The 17,028-nt window shown below is 43.1% G+C and overlaps 1 protein-coding gene across 4 annotated transcripts in view; it reads left to right on the plus strand.

Annotated features, from left to right (window-relative positions):
- LOC306706731 (nuclear receptor coactivator 2-like) overlaps nt 1–17,028 on the plus strand; it is a 46,012-nt gene that overhangs the window by 630 nt on the left and 28,354 nt on the right. For 2 of the 4 annotated variants that reach the window (XM_079173901.1, XM_079173904.1), the window contains exon 2: nt 8,942–8,990. The exons of 1 other annotated variant lie outside the window; for it this stretch is intronic. The gene's annotated coding sequence lies outside the window, so the exon portion shown is untranslated. Of the gene's footprint in view, nt 1–8,941; nt 8,991–11,104; nt 11,209–17,028 lie in introns of those variants that run through there. One more of the 4 variants, XM_079173902.1, reaches the window with a different exon arrangement.

Consider the following 17,028-nt stretch of genomic DNA (forward strand, 5'->3'; position numbering starts at 1 on the left):
ACAAATATCCCAAACGTGACTTTGCTGTTTTAACTTTTAACGGTTAGCCGTTAAAATAAAAGCTCTTCCTGATCAACAGAAGCGACAGCCGTTGGGAACCTTTGACGTTATAGCGACGACCGTTGCTCGTCTCTTTTGCTGCCGTCAAAGTAGAATTTAAAGACCCCAAATTGATTTATTTTATTTTATAGGTATTTATGTGACTGTGGTAAACATGTAGTAGTTTCACGGTGAAATATTTGACTTATTCCCAGTTGATTTTGTACGGACTTCCTTAAATAACTCAAGCGTCAAGTGGAATAAGTAAAGCCCCGTTCTTTTTTATTTCAAAATAAAAGACCAATCGATAGTGACTGTTCATTTCTTTTTCAATTTGCCGACACATTTATATTACATTGTGAATTGATAGATAGTTTAATATGTGTAGTTTCCACTATATTACCATGTAGCATGTAATTGTGCTGAAGCTGTCAAAAGAGTCACTTTAGCTAAATCAAATGTAACGTAATATTGTTTATGTTTATTGAGGTAGCCTAATGAACAGCAATATAAGTAGTAGTTATTGCAAGCAGCCGGTGTGTGTAATACCAACATTCATTATAGCAATATTTGACTCAAGTGGGGTGTTTTATTTGGTATTCTTGAAGCTGTTTTTTGGTTTAATTTTGAAGAGTGCATTAACCAGCTTCCGGTTTTTTTTCTAGTCATTCCTGTCAACTTGTTGATCAGCCTTGGGCTATAATATATAATATATATTTCTTTTGAGAGTACAAAAAGAAATATATTATTTAACGGAAGAAATTGTAAAAATCCAATAAAATTAAAAAAAAAACAATAATAGAAAAGAAAAAAAATTGTATCGTGTAAAGAAATGTATTTGAAATAAATGGATTATTTCCCACTCAAAGCAATCCCATTGGGAATAAAAACAGGGAGAACAGTATGCTGAGGGAAAAACACACACACACATATATATATATATATATATATATATACTCTGTATATATTGCAGATACGTGACTGAATAACAATTGACTGCCCGTGCGGCCTGGGGCATTTTGTTTTGGAAAAAAACGTACTGTGAATGAAATATCTTCACATGCGCTTGTATGATGATTCTGCTGGGACTTGAACGCAGCGCGGCGTGGGCTGAGCTGCAGGGCTGTGACTTAATGCGCTGCTCAAAGTTTCCACAGAATAGAAACACAGTGCAGCTTTAAACCTCTTCGTCTACCAGCCGGGTACAGTCCACGTACACCCGTGCAGGGTCAGGAATGTGTCCGTATTTGCTGTTGTGCCGGTTTGCCTGTGTTTGCTGCTGTGCTGGTATGTTACTGTAGAGAACCTGTAAGTTTGCCTATGTGACAGGTGCCATCTGAGTCCTCTGGATTTGTTATCCTTGAGGGCTGGACTCATGATTTCTTTTGGCTTATTTACTCTTTCCTGCACCACGGAGTGAACTTTGAAAAGAATTGCAACATGCACACCACGGTTGCCAGGTTCTGTGTTTATCCCCCTTGTCTCTGCAAGATAACTTCAGTAGCTTTGTTGTTTTCCAAAAGGATTATGGGTGTTTTCATGCTGCTAATGCATCTGCACCATTCAGTAACATGATACTATGCATGCTTTGTTTTTGTTTTCCTGTTCTACCTGGATTTGCTTCTATTGTGGGTTTCTCTCTGCTTTAATGCACCAGGCTTGTGATCTTCCCTGGTTTAACATCGGTGTGTTCTGATACCGTTTCAATGCCAAAAACTACCTTTTTAGTGCTGCAGCAAGAGTGCAGGAATGTACTTAAGACCAAGATCTTAACATGAGATTGGCAGTTTGCCCGGTGAGGGATCCTTAGTGGCTTGAATTCACTAAACCACGTGAGGGCTCAAATAATGCCCTGACCAATGACAGCAGGAGGAGGAGGAGGAGGAGGAGGAAGGGTAGAGGCTTGACTGTGCAGTTCTCCACTATCAGGTCTTATCCTCAGCAAGCAAATACACGCCAGAGAAACACATGTGCTCATTTTTACACCACGCATCGTCAAACCCCTGCTCTGACATGTTTTCTTCTTCCTCCGTCCATTTGACCGCAAGATGTTGTTGTTGTTTTGGGCTCTTGATCCCCACTCTGGTATCTCACATTTACTGGTGTATGTGTGGGTTTGTGCTCAACCCCACTGTGTTTGTTTGTGTCTGGCTCTTCTCACTGCCACCAACTTATCAGACTCACACACACACACACACACACACACACACACACACACACACACACACACACACACACACACACACACACACACACACACACACAGCCACCTGGCTCTCTGTCACGTAGCAGAGACAGTCGTCTTCCAGGTCTGATCCTCCTGAGACCAAGAGTGCTCTAATTAAACAGCACCACACACACACACACACACACACACACACAGCCATGTCATGACTCCTCTGAAAGCCTCTTGTCGTGCCCAAACACCGTAATTACTGTAATATTCACTCACCAAAATGTATGTAGAGGATGTGCATTATATATATATGACAGTAGCAGGTTTCTCCTCTAAACTGCAGCACATCGGGTCACTGTTTTTGTACATATTTCCTAAAATTCTTTTCTCCAGAAAGAGTAAAATGCTTCTTCATGTTTCAGTCTAAAGCGATACTATTTTTGTGAGTCTTGATTACACGAGAGGCTCAAGCCGCGACTGACCGACACCACAAACGGATATTCCATAAGCAGCACTTTTATTCTTGTAGTTTTGAATGTTTTAAACGTTAAAAATCAGCTGCTGCATATTCCAGTGGACCGTGTGGTTTGTGATGATTCCCTGAGAGGCTTCTGTTCCTTTCAGACTAGTTGTTGATCCTCCTCTCGTGATTTAAAGCACACAAACCCAGAACAGAGGTTCATTATTTATTATTTATTTCATCTTACCGATGTCTTTGGCTCTTCAAAGCCAGTCAGAGGAGCAGCAGCACTGATATCACCGCTCTCACAGTAGGCAACGTGATGTAGCTGAGATGTAGCACTCACTGAAAGAAACAAGAAGTCAACGTAGACGTAACTGCCGTACCATAGTAATGCGATTCACATAGTTATTTTAATCCCAAACCACGATCTATTCCTAAACCTAACTAAGTAGTTTCACAAGTTTATTTTGAAAAGACTGTGAGCCGGTAACGAGCAGACATTTACACGTGTTGCTGGCCTATCGTAGTAAAACCAGGCGGCAACCTCCGGTTCTGCCGAGTGAAGCTGATGCTTCATGTGTTAAAGCTGCATTCTCTCTAGTGGCCACCAGGGGGCGACTCCTCTGGTTGTATAGAAGTCTATGAGAAAATGACTCTACTTCTCTCTTGATCTATTACCTCAGTAAACATTGTAAACATGAGTTTATGGTCTCAATCTCTAGTTTCAAGTCTTCTTCAATACAGCATGATGTTCATTTAGAAACTGTGACTGTAATCGAAGGGAAACGTAATTGAGCATGCTGTTTAGTTTCATAGTAACGTGATTGATGCTGAACTGTTAGTGTGTAGTACAAACACAAGAATCAGGAGAGATGAGAAAAACCTCACTTCAATCAGACAGTTTGAGTTTCTGACTTCTCTGAAAGGGAGTGTAATATGAAACTTCTGTTGCATATCAGACTTAAACATTTAAGTGCTTTAATAAAGAAATAAACATCTATATACAGTCCGCTCTGCAGCGGTCTGCAGGGCCTTCCTATGTGCAGGGCTGAAGCAGCAGACCAGGCGAGCCGAGCGCAGCAGGTTGCGTAACAAGTGCTAATTTGGTTAGCTGGAGCTGACGGACGGCTGTAATTCTCCAGCACTGTGACTGCAGAGTGAAGAGACTCCAGCCGGATAATACCAGCTAATAGCATAACGAGCTTCTGCAGAACAAACGTGGGCCAGAGCTAACTGTGATGTCACCGCCCGCTTATTGGCGACAGGACGTTGTCACTAAGATGACTATTAAAGAGTGTTTTTGTGATTATTGCAGCCAAAAGTCAAGGTGTGGCTTAATTTTTGATAATCCAGTACTTAGCCTGATCCCATTTCTCACAGTCCGAATCACCTGTAGACACATTATAGTTGTTTCATCACAAAGTCAGAGAGTACTCGTGCAGCTTTGAGACTTGAGCACGTTTGTTGTGTTTTGATTCAGCACATCTGTGGCGGGAGGGCGCACGCTGTGAGGCGTTTGAGGACAGAGGACGGCTGTAAAAAAATAAAAGCTTCAGCAGATTTAATCTCTGAATGACTCTTATTGTCATTATTAAGGAGTCAGAGTCAAGTCTAAGGACAAAGCGCGCTCGCCTTCCGAATCACAGCAACACATTCCACTCAATTCCTCTTCAAGGCTCTTGATATTGTTTTTGCTCCGTCCATTTATGTTAATGAGTCCGAATTGGATGTTGGGATTTGTTTACACTGTCACCGTAGTGAAAAGGATCTCCGTTTCCTGATTTCTTAAATGTTGTAAACGCGATGTTGCTTCCTAGTGGACATATATTAGAAAGCTATGCAGTATTGCTAACGCATAGCTGTTAGCGAGCTAACTCAAGCTAACCTCGTCTTTTTAAAACCCGCCCAAAACCCGCCGGCGGGTCGGAAAAGCAGGTTTCTGTTAAACAATTGCAAAAACGACACCGTTTATCACAGCCAGGAGCTGTGGAGATCGTCATTAACATCAGATGTTCATCTGTCCGACGGTCCTTGAACACATCATGCGTGGCGAACGGTTCGGTCAGAAAACGACACCGAAACTAAGCTTTAAAATGTTGTTACATTATCATCAAAAACAAATCGCAACAAATAAACCGTTTGAAGTAACCAGAACCTGTAAAAAACGTTAAATTCTGAGCTTCTCAGCGCAACTATGAAGCCATGATCGATTCATCTGAGACCAACAGTCACGTGACAACAATTCAGTACAACTGAACACGGAGCAGAGAGGAGAGGTTGCACAAATGTGGATAATAATCAAAGAAAATGCACAAAGTACATGTTTGAGTTCTCTCTACTTCTAGCCATGATTGTTCTGTTTCTGTGATTATGGCAGCGTGGTCAGCTTCTGTTATGCGGCCGTACAGTAAAGCAGCTCTGTTACTTTGCGTCGCCGTGGATCTCTCTGTGTTGCCATAGAGCTGCTTACTGGCACAAACTAATCACAGTCAGGAAGTAGGCCGTCTGTGTGTGTGTGTGTGTGCGTGTGTGTGCGCTCTACCACAATGCCTCATATGCAAATAATTAAAAGTGAAACTCTCCATCACTGATAATAATAACAATAATAATAGACGTACAAAAATCCAGTTGACATTGTTGGCTGTGGGAGGAGATGACTAGTTGGACTTTAATGCTGAACCTCGAGGGAGTTTGTTGCGCGATGGAGTTATTTGCATCCCTCCCTCCATTTCTTTTAATCTGTAACTCTCTAGAAGCCTATTCTGAGCCGTCCGCACTGAGAGCCGCTCTGGCGAGCTGTGTCTTCTTGAAGCAGGAAACAAAACAAATTAATCTTCCTCTAACTAGTTTTTAACCTCATCTCACCTTCCGTAGAAGATGTTGTGAGTTGATGTTAAAGAAACTTTAAAAAACGTCGCTGCCTTGCACAACTTTTAAAGTGCACAAACTGAGATGAATCACAGTCACAGAGTCTTTCTGTCGTTGCATGTGCAGGAAAAAAAGAAAACATTTGCACTTGCGTGTGTGCGCTTGTGCAACTTATAAAGCAGTTGGCTCGAGATCAGCTGTCTATCCCTCCTACACGCACGCACGCACGCACGCACGCACGCACGCACGCACGCACGCACGCACGCACGCACGCACGCACGCACACACACACACACACACACACACACACAGAGAATTAAACACTGACACACACACACACACACACACAGATGCATGACACACGTATGCAGCTATCTCCAGTGGTGGTGGCAGGTGCATTTTTGGAGTGTTGTTTGGTTTGAGTCTGTCGTGTCCAACTGACTGAGAGGGCGGCTGTCTGTCTCACCCGCACGCAGGCACACACACACACACACACACACACACACACACACACACACACACACACACACACACACACACACACACACACACACACACACACACACACACACACACACACACACACACACACACACACACACACACACACTCAGTAACAACACACACACCAGGGGGGAAGAGTTAGCAGATGTCTCGGATTTGGCCACTGACCAAAAAAACTCACTTCTTCTTTTTACTACTTTTCATTTGGTCCTCTCGATTACTGTAACTTATACCAGCTCAACACACACACGCGCACACACACACACACACTGCTTACTACTACATTAAAGATTTTAAGCTATTATGACTTTGCAGGTCAGTTTCTTCTGGCAGAAGTGAAACGACTGAAGCACAAATTAAATGCATCATCATCAAACTGACTGTGATGCCTTTTGCAGATTCCCTGTAAAAAAAACAACCTATGGTGCAGATGTGCCTGATTTATTTTATTTAATTTTTTTGTCAAAATGTGTTCTAGCAGACCTCCCTGAAAAGCAGGCACATTACATCTTGCAAGTGCAACTGCTTCACCCTCCTTACCGGTCATGGATGGATTACTGAACGACTCGACCAATCGCTTGTTAAAGGGACCCAAAGTGTCCGGAGCCCTCCTGGTCTTTACCTACAGAATGTCACTCAAAAAGACACGAACGAACCAGGAAGAGACTCACAATAACATCAACGAAACATTAAAAGACTACAAAGACACACAAAACAACGACAAAGAAATGCAATACAGGTGCAAAGAGACACAAAGATATTTACGACTGACTACAAAGAGACACAAAACATCAGAGTCTCTAAATGACTATACATGTCTACTATAAAGAGGCCAAAGTATGATGAAGCCTGTGAGTCTCTCTGATATGGAGTAGAGGTCGTGGGGCCTTTTGCATCTCTGTGCCCGGGGGCCCGTTGTCTCATAGTCCGCTCATGGCTAAACATCGTGTGTTACTCAATAAGAACAACATTGACCGTAAGATCTTAAATGTGTTACCCATTTCTAGTTCTTTGGACTGAGTGGGAGAAGGACCACAATTTTATATAATTTTATTCGTGCTGGGCAGCGATGTGTAAGAGATGCAATTTGAAATATACACTTTGAAAACTGCAAACCTATCTACGTCATGTTTTTATGTTTGTTAAATTCTCAGTAGCGATAACTAAATGATATGCTTATTATACAACTAACGAACAAAAAAACATTAAAAACTCCAAAAAAAATTAAAATTAAATGAATCATTTATTTTTTGGTCAGACACATATGCACCGCTGATTACCGTAATATGTTTGGTATTTGTTATAAATGTACGTTGGTACATAGAGGGTGATAAGAAGCTGTACATGGAGGGACTTAGGACCCAGGGGGATGTAGGTGAAGGAAACAGGAAGAGACGCCACACAAACAGCTGTTCACCGCTCGCTGCCCGGTTATTGTGTTAAAAATGTCCGCTTAATAATAATTAAAAAAAACTGCGTTAACGTGCGATAAAATAATTGCGATAACGCGTTAACTTGCCCAGCACTACATTTTATAAATATCCCCTCACAGAATTATTCGCAACGAATGCAACAAACTGCGGCAAATTACAAACCAGCAATAGCAAGAAGGAGGGTCAAAGTCAGAGTAACTGTCCTCACAGAACATGTTCATCACATTCAGCGGGAAGAAGAGGTGGGAGAGAGGACGTGAATCACTCATGTGACCCGTGATATATCCTGAATAGATGAGTTTTCACCCCGATTACATAAGAAAAGGAGGGGCGACACATAAGTGACTGATACTCAGTGAGCAGGTAGACTCTTTCAGTGTCGTTGCACATGAGATCTAGTGAAACTAATAGTTCAACACGCTGTAAATGTGCTTCTTAAAAGTGCAACTCGATAGCTCTCGTGAGGGAGATTCAAGCATTAATCTCAAGCCGCTCAAGTTAAAGTGTTTCGTAAAAATGGGACGTTTGTGAACGTGAACTGAAGCCAGTGGGAACTCGGTGAACCTGGACCGGCACCACACTGGTCCGGGGTCAGCGTCACGGTGTGAAAAAAGGCCTCGGAACCCTCTGAGCCGTCCTCCCAGGCCGGGTCAGTGTCTGGGAACCGCAGCAGGTTCCCGTGTTATTGTGGGCAAGAGTGAGACTCCCAGCGTAACCAGTGGGCGATGTTTTAAGGTGAAAGTCTCGTAAATTAGATCACACTGTAAAAACTCAGACAGGATATTTAACCGACGCACACTTCCATGTATTTGATCCCGGGTGTGGCCCCAACTCCTGTGGAAGTTCAAACATTATTCATCCACTTTAGCACTTCATCATCAAAGTCCATCAAAGTTAGTGTACTGGTCTAGGAAAGTACCACAAAGCCTGATGAAACCAAACACCACATAAATATTAGCCAGTCAGAGCAGCTGAAGTGGAGGTTGGACGGGTTAAACACACACGGGACTCTCACCCAGGAGACCTCTGTTCACATCTTGTGTGAGACCAAGTCAATGTCGACTTATTTTATCGTAGTTTTACTACGCAACATACTTATTTTAACCCAAACCACGTGTTCACGTATGTGTGTCCGCACGGCCTGATCAGATAGTTATCGGATAGATTTAATGGTCAAAGGAGCGACTGTAAAGTGATGGATAAACGACGCATTATCTTTCACATTATTAATAATCCCCCGTTACTTTTGCCGCTTACTCTTCCTCCCTGCTGTTTTAGTAGACTTGTAGAAGCCGCTTACTAAGCTCTGCTAATTCGGTGATAAACGCATGTTCTTCACAATAAAAGTCTGCGCTCTTTTATTTTTATTTTGAAGCAGCTAAATGAGGAAATATGAGCAGGAAAGTCTCTCAAACTGCTGCGTTATTAATCATGACTCTTGTTTTATGTGTCTCACAGAGAGTGCTGAATGATGATGAATGATTACCCAGAATGCTTTGCATATGAGGTGAGTGAGCTCATTTAAATATTTTTTGGGGGCTTTTATATATACAGTATATCTCTATCATATAACTCTGGGTAGCGGCACTCCGAAAGCACCACGCTCTGTTCTACCGCTTTATTTCTTTGGCTTAAGAAACAAATTGATGAAAATTTTGCGGATTAATTTGAGGAAAAGTTTTGCAGGTCAGTTTAACGTCAGTGAGGATTTACAAAAAAATCTATTTGTGATTTTAAAAAGACAAAACAACACCCATCAAGTAGAATATAAGATGCAACTTTCAGATTCACACCAACCTTCTGAATGTTAAAGGTGGTTCCCTGTAACGGCAGCAGGTTAAAAAAGCAAACAGGGAAGCACATGTCAACGTGGGAAAGGTGTGTGTGTGTGTGTGTGTGTGTGTGTAGGCCTGTGAAGCACAGCTGCTTTCACCAGCGCTTCCAGCTTTTGTCATTTTTAAAATTCTCTCTCTCTCTCTCTCGCTCTCTCTCTGTGTCTCTCTCACTCTCACTTGTGTTTTCTGCCCGTCTCACTTAGTGCGAGGCTCATTATCCAAACAGGGCTTATTATGAAGTAACATAATAAGCCCTCTCTCTGTCTTTCTCTGTCCCTCACTGGCTCTGCTGTTTTAGACGGACTAAAGAAAACAGTGTTTTGTTATGTGAAAGTACTTTGTTAGGTTTATTCTGTTATTATTTTTCAAAAGTAAAGATTCAGAGTGAGAGATGACTCCAGCTGCTCCTGCTGATGTGCTGCTTTCACTACGCAGCCTGTGTAGACGAGACGTTAGTCAGGATGCAACCTGACTAACATGAAGTGTCTTAAAGCTGCATTCTCTCTAGTGTCCACCAGGGGGCGACTCCTCTGGTTATATAGAAGTCTATGAGAAAATGACTCTACTTCTCTCTTGATTTATTACCTCAGTAAACATTGTAAACATGAGTTTATGGTCTCAATCTCTAGTTTCAAGTCTTCTTCAATACAGCATGATGTTCATTTAGTAAATGATGGTCCATTTAGAGTCAAACAGACCATAAAGCAGGGGATGCTTTAGGGCGGGGCTGCACGGTGATTGACAGGTCTCTACCACGCCGTTGTCCAATCTGGGAGTTGTCCACGTTTTTGTCTTAAACCCTTTCACAAAAATGTCCCATGCACAAAATCAATTCATATGTTGTCGTGAACCAGGAAGTAAAAAGACAGTAAAAACCCACTAGAGTGGGCGGGACTAGAGGTCCTTCACCCAGGAGGCCGCTGTTTGTGCCCCGTGTGAAACCAGAACTCAACCTTGTTTTAATTTTATGACCTAACTTCTCTTGAGTAACGCCACTTCCATAGTTATTTCAACCCAAACCACGATCTGTTTCCTGTGAAGACAGAAGTTTATTTTGAAAAGACTTTATGTGACGAGCAGAAATTCACACGTGTTCACACGGAAAATAAAGAGTACATTTTTCGTAAGATATCATACGAACCGTTGTGTGAGGATACGTTGCCAATGGAATGTCTCAATTACAAAACAGGGGGCGGGTCCAATCATTTTGGGTTCCTAAAAGGTTCCAAAAAGGTCAATGTCTAACCCTGAACCACCTCGTGAGAGTTTAGGAATTTGTGGGCTACCGTCTAGAATTGTAGTCTTTTTAAATGTCACCATATCAGCAATTTAAGTGCTTAACATTACGTTTGATTCTGCTGATTTTCATAGCATTTTTGTATACCTGCCAGTGTGATCAATAATACATGTAAAACTGACATGAAATAATGCTTTCACCAACATTTAAGAACAGCAGGTCGTGTAAATCATTCAGTATCTAGAGGGAGGTTTTCGTATTCTGCACATTGGCTAATAGGAAGGAGGAGTGTGTGTGTGTGTGTGTGTGTGTGTGTTGTGGGAGGAGTATGTGTGTCTACATGACGGGGGAGGGGACAGAGAGAGAGAGAGGGAGGGAGAGAGGGAGGGAGAGAGGATTTGTGGCATATAGTGTGTCAGCTGTCATTAGGCGCAGATGACACACACACACACACACACAAAGGTAATCTCAAAGAGAAAAGAGGGGAAATGCAAAACGAGCGTGTGTTTGAGTGGCGTGTGTGTGTGTGTTGTGGTCTGCTGTGTTGACTGTGTGTGTGTGTGTGTGTGTGTGTGGTGTGAAAACCAGCGCGGCCGGCATGGGATGATCGGCCGGCTCTGGACTGGTTATGGACTGGTTTAACCAAAGCTCAGGTAAGAGACTCGCACTTCTATTGAGAGCAACTAAAGGTCCGGTCTGTGAAGGTTCTGACAGGACAGATTTGAGCTACATTAATATTCATAGTTGAAGCGTGTGAGTGAGCTTGTTGATGGATAATTATGTGTAACACTCACACACTAACTGACAGAACCGTGTGGACAAAACTAAACACTGAAGCGTCCCTGTGTTGAAGCACCTGCCTTCACTTTAGGCTTCAGTGAGATAGTTGAGCTGCTGGTTTGTTTAGTTAAAAGTATATTTATATATATATCTTTGTTATTAAATTACAAAAAATACCTTTTAATCATTGTTATAAACCACAGAACAACATCTGAAGTTGTAGTAATAATTAAAATACTTTCATTATGTCTATTTAATTGTTACCAAAACGAGTTTTAATGCTCACAGTGTCTGAGTCAGACCTGGACTTTGTGCTGTCATGTATTATTGTGGTTTTGACTCAGAGTGTGTGTGTGTGTGTGTGTTGGAGGGGGGAGTGGTTATGAATGACTGCTCTCTCACACACTCACACACACACACCCACACACACACAGAGTGCACAGTCAGCACAGGCCTGTAGCTGCTCTGTCACCTGAGGTCTCTGCAGCCAACTGTTGACTCCGATTGCTCGGCTTCAACAACAACTGCTGTCAGCACTCGTTCACAGAGCAGCAGCTCTCACTGCCAGTGCAGCGGAGAGACCTTTCACACGTTTAGTCAGAGAAAAAAGAATATGAGGGAGGAAAAAAACACTAATGCACCCAGTTAGTAAGGCGTTAGTTCAGTGTTAATAACTGTTTGTGTATTCACACAGGATAAGACATGACATTTGTTCTTTTTTCCCATTTAAACTGAGGAATGATCCTTGCACAATGTGCCCTTGTAGCTGACCGAACGATAGCTGTAATCTGGAGTGTGTGTTACAGTAATTCTTCTTTCACATTCACGCTGCAGAAACAGAGAGAGCCTCGCGTAGTCGCTCAGCTGTGACTGTATGGTAATGTTCACTCTGACACAAAGCTGCTACTGCAGATAAGTCGATCGGTGAGCCCAAGGTGGAGTTCGACCTCGGGAGGGCCGGCGTGCACACTCTGACACTCCGTGTGTGTGTGTGTGTGTGTGTGTGTGTGTGTGTGTTTTGTTGCTTTCGTTTCGTGCCTCGTCATATCGGTTGATTAATCTCGGTTGAGTCATCGTATCGGATAAGCTGCATTGATATCAAACTTTATCATGGCAGGTTTTGATACCAGTTGGTATCGGAGAGGAAATTTAAATTTGCAGCATTGATGTAGAAGAAGTCACAGACGGTCGTGGTGTCACGGCCTGTTTTCAAATGTTGTTCAAAGTATCAGTGAATCAAACCGTAGCCACTTGATTAGTAAGCTTATTGTATTGTTATACCCTCATTATATACATACAGAGTGGTTAAAACAGAGTGGTTAAAACCCTGTGTGTGTGTGTGTGTGTGTGTGTGTGTGTGTGTGTGTGTGTGTGTGTGTGTGTGTGTGTGTGTGTGTGTGTGTGTGTGTGTGTGTGTGTGTGTGTGTGTGTGTGTGTGTGTGTGTGTGTGTGTGTGTGTGTGGTATCAGGATATACAGTCTGCGTTGGCTGTTCGGTCCCTTGAACTCGTGTTCTTGGCGGTTTAAGTGTCTGTTGTTCTGCTAGTTTGACTTATTGTCAGTGAGAACGATACAGAAAAGAGAGAGAACGAGCGCCGGCCCCGCTGGGTTAATTGCTGCACGTTGGGGAAATTGCATTTGGCGACGTGTGTGTGTGTGTGTGTGTGTGTGGGCGCGCTCGCTCCTAATTGAGTTAGCATCCAGGCAGGCATGTTCGATGTTATTGATTGCGGCCTATAATCGATCGGGCTCTCACATTACATGAAGCTCCACATGCAGAGAGACGAGCAGCTGCTGCGTCCACAATCAGTCTGTTGTTTTATTATAAAAGTTCTCTGTTTCGAATCAAACAGCTGATTTTATTCTGTTGAGTTTGAGTTGTGGTGCTGTTCTTGTTCTCTTCCTTGTTTCGCTAGTGAAATATGTACACACAAAGGATTGTGGGTGATTTAGCAGTAAACACAATATAAATCATTTCTTAGTGAACATGTTGCTCTTCTTGCTGTGACTCCACAAGATTCAAAATAACGTTTCTTTTGTTGAAATTGAAAATGTTGACTTGTATTGTTATTCAAATACCAATTAGTGTGTGTTTGTAGAGACAGGTCCGGGTGGGGTGGGGTGGGGGGGGGGGGGGGGGGGGGGGGGCTGGTTTGCCAATAAAAAGCACTGGCTGAAGTGGGTCAGTGTGTACAGCTTGGGTTTTTTTTACGGCGACTCACTTCACAGCACACAGAGAAGCGTTTGCTCTCCATTCCAGCACGCCGGCGTCAGCCGTCTTTGGAAGCTTTGACAGTCGCTTGATTTAAAAGAAATGAAAATAAAAAAAGGAGCGGGCTGCCAGGTGGAGACGGATGCCGACTGCTTTGTTGTCCCGATGACAGAACTTCAGGTTTTTAGACACAAATAAAACTCCCCGTTCAGATCATTACTGTGAAATTCTAAATATCCCGAAAGTGTTCAGGGAGTAACCGCCAAATCATTCAGCTGTGACGTGAGACATCAGTCACACGATTCCACAGACACAGGGTCAACTTCTTCAGTCCTTGCATCATGTTTTGAAGGAATGTCTTCATATTTGGGACAAACGTCCACTTGGACTCAAGAATTCTCTGATCGGAATTTGGTCAAAAGGTCTCTGTGACCTCACAGAACATATTTTTGGGCCTTGATTGATATAAGCAGGCAACACAACAGCTAACAGTATATCTTTTTTCTTGTGTAATACAGCGGTTCAGTTTAGTCTTCATGTCCCGTTCACACACACACACAGAAAGTCGTACTTCTGTCGGATGGTGGAACGGCTGACATTTCGGACATCGGAGGTTGTCACAGAATTAATTTAGACTTTTGGAGAAATAATTTGACAAAGTAAAATATAAGTTACCCGCAAACCTCAACATCTGGTGGACAGATTAATAACCGTAGGTACAAACCTAACGGCAGTACGGTCTTGATTCCAAATCAATCCGATTTATTCTTTCAAGGTAAAGTAACCGATTCAACTATTGTGTGCAGCACATTTTTGAGAACGTTTCCTTGTTGTCAGCAGAGGTGTGCTCTCTACTTTGTCAGCTAACTGGTAACTAGTGTTTGCGCTCCTTATATTTGTTAAAAAACCGAGTTGGAAGTCTGATATGGTTTGTGAATATTTGCCGAGTCAGCTAATATAACTGATAACTTTAGTTTTTTACCAATGTTGTGCGTGTGTATTGGATGCACTTTGAGATGCGTGCCTCGTGACTCATTAGCGTGCTGGTTCTTTCAGGCTAATGTTCGCACGCCTCCGTCATTAACATGTTTTTTAATTGTGAGGTTCAGTGTCGATGCAGCAACTCTCCTCAATCCAACAGGAGGCAATGAAGTGAGCTGAACTCTTAACGAGCCTCAGGGTGTCAATAGAAGCAGCGGTGCACGTCTGCGTCCGCATTTTAATAGGTTTTTGTTTTCGTGACGGTACTCTCTGTAGAAGAATTGATGTGGGATGGATGTTACAGAGACGTGAAGCCGGCTATAGATCAACAAAAAGGCTTGTCGTCTCTGGTAACGGGCGGTAAGCCTCCGGCTCAGAGCAGCAAGTAGCAGAGATGCACATAAAGAGATTGGACGTATTGACGTGGACGCACACACACACACACACACCAGCAGACCCTCAGTGTTGGGAGAAGCCAGTGCTGTTAATCCAGCTGCAGCAGGGTATTAAATCTGCTTTATGTGTGTGTGTGATGGGAGGGTTTGCTGGCTTAAGGCCTTTACTGCCTTGACAGAAGCTCAGACACCAAAGGGAGGAGGGTCCCACCTCTCGCTGTCATGGTTACGCCCTACAAGTGCCTCAACGCGGTCCTCGTTTCATTGATCCGGTCCTCGTGTTTTCTATCAAAGCTGCAGTCGGTAACTTCAAGTGGCTCCGCCTCCTTTTTAGTGCTCCGAACGGCATTTAGAAGAAAACTTTGAGGCTCGTGAACTCTCATCAAAATGTCAAACTCGTCCGTCTGAACACATGTGAATCAATACTCTGATACTGCGTTACATTTATCCTCACGTCCAATGTTGAAAGTGTGCTCTGGTCGGTGGGCGGGGCTTAGTTTAGGCTCGAGGGTTTTTTAGCGGCCCCTGTGGACGACAGCGGTAGTGTTCCTGAGCACCAGACTCCCTTTTTAGAAAACCTCTCATTTTACCACAGCAGGGGACTGACGGTCCGCTACGCTCAGTCCTGGTTCTGGTTCTTCCCGTGCCTCCCTTCCCTCCAGCGGAGACCCAGCGATACGTCCTGGCTCTCCAGCAGAAAGAGACCCTTCTGCAGGTCGAAGGCGGATCAGTTTAAAGTTCCTCACAGTAACTAGTATGAAGACTACCATCCCTGCAGAAACACACAAGCGTTACGTTTCGTGCTGTCAGTCTTTACATAAGACTGCGTGGTCAGTGTCATGTTCTTTGTTACATGCTCAAAACCTCAATTATTCTGCATGCTAAGGGATGATTCATTACTGTAATAACAACCCATAGTGTGCTTCACTTCCATGACAACGAGGGTTGTTCCCAACCATGTATTCAGCCGTCCAGCCGTTCTCTCTCTTTGCTTCTTGTAATATTCTTACTTTCCTGCACTTGGTGTGCCATTTTATTCGTATGATTGTTATTTAAACAGCCACTCGTACTTACTCCTAAATGTGTTGCACCTCTTTATTTCCCACCTGACCTCCATCTGGCTGTAATCCGACACCCACCCGCTCCCCGTCACCTGCAACACACCAGGAAGAGAGAGAGAGATGAAAAGCTGAACAAACCAGAAAGACAGTTTTGTAGTTAAATAACTGATGAACACATGTGGGAGCTACTGTCCTAAATTACCGGCAGCTATGAGGGGAAAGCAAGTACAGTTTAGGTTAGTGTTGAAGATAGGAGTCTTTAGGTTATACATGAAACATGACACCTTATGATTAGTTTAAAGCATAGACTGTATATAAGTGGACGTAGTCATCGTGACGTCACACATTGATGTTTTGAATCCTCGTGTTCGGCCTACTCGTCGCCATCTTGGATTACGGCCGTCACCATGTTGGTTTTTTCGCAACCAATTCACAGAAGTGACCATATCTGCACTGAGAAAGGAGTGACGTAGAGACGCCGTATACGACTCTGGTAGAGACCTGTCAATCACAGTAAGCCCCTCCCTAAAGCATCCCCTGCTTTATGGTCTGTGTGACTCTAAATGGACCATCATTTATTAAATGAACATCATGCTGTATTGAAGAAGACTTGAAACTAGAGATTGAGACCATAAACTCATGTTTACAATGTTTACTGAGGTAATAAATCAAGAGAGAAGTAGAGTCATTTTCTCATAGACTTCTATACAACCAGAGGAGTCGCCCCCTGCTGGCCACTAGAGAGAATGCAGCTTTACGACACTTCTGTATTGACTTCAATCTTGATTGATTCTATATTATTAAAGAGGCGTCATTGGTGACAGTGTTACCCATAATCAACACTGTCCCTTCCTTGACGTTAATCATTCACTGTGTTAATATAAAGAAAATGCTACGTGTGGCTCTAACAAGTAAACAGAATGTAAACAACACACCTGTGAAAGCCTCGCGCTGCCACTGGTGGTGCTTCAGGAACCCCAAAACAAAGAAGCTGATGATCGGCGGTTTCTGTTGGAAACAAAGAGTCTCAGCCTCAGCAGCCGGA

This window comes from Pholis gunnellus (assembly GCF_910591455.1).
Source record: "Pholis gunnellus genome assembly, chromosome: 14".
Classification (NCBI taxonomy): domain Eukaryota; kingdom Metazoa; phylum Chordata; class Actinopteri; order Perciformes; family Pholidae; genus Pholis; species Pholis gunnellus.